We start from the raw sequence: 3,907 nt of genomic DNA on the forward strand, positions 1-3,907 counted from the left end.
AAGTCATTCACCAACTGTTTCAATGAACAATGGTTCTGCTTGGAGGGTGGCACAGATATTAAGTGTGGGTAAGAATTTGGTTCATTAGCTGTGATAATTTGGAAAAGTATTCATCTCAGAGCTTCTTGTTTCAATAGTTGGGACCCATACATGATTTTCTGGGCTTGCTCTTCAAAAGGGTCAATTGGCCATGTCTGCACTTGCCCTCTCTATACCCTCCTTGACTCTACTCCATTGCTTCTGTTCTTGATGGACATCCCATGGTTCTAGTATCCTCAATACACTGGGGTCTTCTAGAATAACTAAGCTTCACCAATATCTCTTTATATTCTGGGAGCCTGCCTATCACCAGTTCTCTCTGGAAAGTAGTCATGCAGGAAGCATTGTCGATTTTATGTAATAAAACCAAATTTGGGAGTCCTAAAATGCTGTTTACCTTCTAAACTGTTGTTAATTTTTCCCATTCTAAGGGCCTGAAAGCCTGTATTCAGGATATTAACACCTGCTGTTTAAGAACATGGAATTAAGTAAATTAAGTGATTACTCTGGGTTTTTGTTCTTTTCTCACAGGCCCCTTACTGATCTAGCAGGAGGCTCAGAGTTCATTAACACCTTATCAGTCAGAAAAAGTAACTTAGCAGGGAAAAACCCTCACTCTAAGAAAAGGCTGGAATATTTATTACTAAGAGAAAGAAAAGGGGCAACCCTTTCCTATTATCCCTTGTAGTACTTACATTTTCTCAGGATTAAATGATCACGTTTTTTTCAACATCTTTATGCTCCAAAAGTGTATCATAAATCCAGTAAGCTAGAGCAGAAATGTTTATGTGTTTTCATTAAGATTAGTTCTTCACTAAATATTATCTATCTTCTTGCTTTATAATTTCATTAAATGCTTAAAAACCATAATTTTTATGTTTAAAGTCAGCATGGTTTTGTCAAAAATCAAATCATCATTAGTTTTGTAGTTGTATAGATAAATCTAGACAATATTTTATTTTATTTCCTTGCACCTGCAATAAATTGTCCTTTCCCAGTTTATAACATTTAGTTGTCAGATACAGCTAGACTAGAAGAAATGATTTCCCTGATTGTAAATTTATTCCAAACCTGCTTTCTATATCCTACTGCAATTAGTCTGTGACACATGAAGGTTTTAAGAATATTACTTGCAGTATTCAAGCTATAGATGGCTCAAAATTGCTTGTATAAATATAACAATTCTATGGAGTCATTATTAAGAATTATGAAATCAATTTGTTTGCATAGTATTACTATAAGAGAATACAACTTCATTTATCTACAGAAAATATTTCTAACTAGGATGGGCTAATTCCCAGGAAACATTAGGTAATTTAATAATGACAGTAAAGACATAACAATAACAGAATCAATCCTAAGATGAGACCTCTGAAGACCCTGCAATTCCATGTTTACCTATTACAGCCATGCAAAATGATGAACCATCTCCAGAGAAAGTCACTTGTTAATTTTTACCTCTTCTAGATGGCTTCTGACACTTGCAGGATCCCCTGACAGTGACAAGCATCAAATACTTTGCAATACCCCTTCCTGGGCTATGGATTACAATTGATTCTGCACCTTCACAAATGGCTTTCCCTGGTCTCTCACAATACCAAGCCTCAGATGTTCTCTGTGACCGATTCATGCCTTCAAAACCAGTACCATTTTGGTGATTATTACACATTGCCAAGTCCAGATGCATCATTAGGTACAACCTTGGCTATCTCTGGAACACAGCTTCTTTGTGTTCTCAGAATATAATTTCCAGAAGATTTTACTCAGTGATGTTGGTCTCTTCTTAACGACCACAAACTTCTTACCTCTAGGAAACCAGCATCAATTTTTCTGGTAATCCCTCTAAAGCTAGAACCATGTGTCCAAAGCTGTTCAGTTCTGCTGCTAGCTAGAGCTGGAACATGGTACCCCTTGTTATACTACACGTTCAGCAGCTTTCTGTTTTCTATTATTTCATTCACTGCCTAATCTTGCCTATCCTGGAACTTGCTCCGTAGACTGACTTTGAAATCAGAGTTCTGCATAGACTTGTCTCCTCAATGTTGTATTTAAAGACATTTACAACCATGCTTGGACTTAATCTTTTCTTCACCTAGAATGTGCTCTGTCCCTGGCTGACTTTGAATCCAGAAATCTGCTTGCCCTTGTCTCCAAGGATTAAGGTGTGCACCACCATGCCTGGCCCTATGATTTTCATAGCCACTCTTCCTCAAGATCCAGATCAAAGGTCTGTGTAGTCCAGCCACAAAATCTGTATCAGAGGTATGTCCTCCATTTCTGAATTGTAATTGATTTCAGATTAAAAGTCCAAATAAAAAAAAATAATCTACAATCGTCCAAACAAATACTTGGATAGGCTTATCACAGCAATACTCTACTAGTGGCACCAACTTCTGTCTTAGTTAGGGTTTTGTACTGGCTAGTTTTGTGTGTCAAGTTGACACAGGCTGGAGTTATCACAGAAAGGAGCTTCAGTTGGGGAAGTGCCTCCATGAGATTCAGTTGTGGGGCATTTTCTCAATTGCCCCTTGTGGGTGGTACCATCCCTGGGCTGGATGTCTTGGGCTCTATAAGAGAGCAGGCTGAGCAAGCCAGGAGAAGTAAGCCAGTAAGGAACATCCCTCCATGGCCTCTGCATCAGCTCCTGCTTCCTGACCTGCTTGAGTTCCAGTCCTGACTTCCTCTGGTGATTACAGCCATGTGGAAGTAAGCTGAATAAACCCTTTCCTCCCCAACTTGCTTTCATGGTCATGATGTTTGTGCAGGAATAAAAACCCTGACTAAGACAAATTGGTACCAGGAGTGGGGTATTCCTGTAACAACCTGACCATGTTTTGGGGAGTACTGTGGAAGGACTTTGGAACTTTGAGCTAAAAGAGCCATTGGTTAAGAGCTCTATGGGATGTTGTGTAGGAGCTTGGAAGATCATGTTGAGAACAGCACAGAAGATGGAGGCCTGGCTTGTGAAATTTCAAAGGGAAGATTAAAGACTCTTATCAGTGCCATGTTGTTTTCATTCTGAAGATTCTGTGGTTCTGGTTAGCTGGGGCTGGAGTATCAGCTGTGATTAACAAGATACCAGAACTACTAAATCGAAAACTTTACATTACTGGGACTATTGATGCTGGTTAGCTGGAGCTAAGAAATTCGCGGTGATTAAGAAGAGACCAGCATCATTGAGGTGACATCTTCTGGTAAGTGGTTTTTGAGAGCAAAGAGACTGTGTTCCAGAGATAGCCAAGGTTGTACCTTGTGCTTCAGCAGGACTTGGTAATGTGTAAGAGTCACCCAGGTGGTACTGGTTTTGACATCATGAAGGGGGTCTATGAAGAGCAGCTGAAGCTCAATACAGTGAGAGGCCATGGAAGGCCATTGGTGAAGGGGCAGCATCAGTTTGCAATTGGTGGCCCAGGACTGAAAGGGTCATGCAAAAGAGTTGGGGCTTGGCACCATGAAGAAAGCCTATGAGAGGCTATTGGTGAAGCCTTAGTTACAGCGGAAGACAGTGTTTTAGTGATGACAGTACCATGAATGACCACCAAGGACAGCAGCAGCAGTGGAGTACAGGTGTCTGGAGCCCAGAAGACAAGCTGTGTGCTGCAAGGAGCAGAGCTGGAGAAGTGACCGGTCAAGCCCTTAGAGGAGCCCAGAAGATTGTGAGTTGAATCCCAGACATTGGTTTTGCTTTTGATTGTGACTGTGCCCTGATATTTTTCCCTATTGAAGGAAGAATGTATTTTAGTGGAGCCCACAGTTAAGAGACTTTGAATTTTAACTTTTTATATGTAAAGACTGTGGGATTTAGATATTGGGGATGAATAAGAACATAAGGGTTGAGGCTTAATAGTGATGTGTTTGTGTGTCAAGT

Source organism: Mastomys coucha, chromosome X (genome assembly GCF_008632895.1).
Source record: "Mastomys coucha isolate ucsf_1 chromosome X, UCSF_Mcou_1, whole genome shotgun sequence".
In the NCBI taxonomy this organism is placed as follows: Eukaryota; Metazoa; Chordata; class Mammalia; order Rodentia; family Muridae; genus Mastomys; species Mastomys coucha.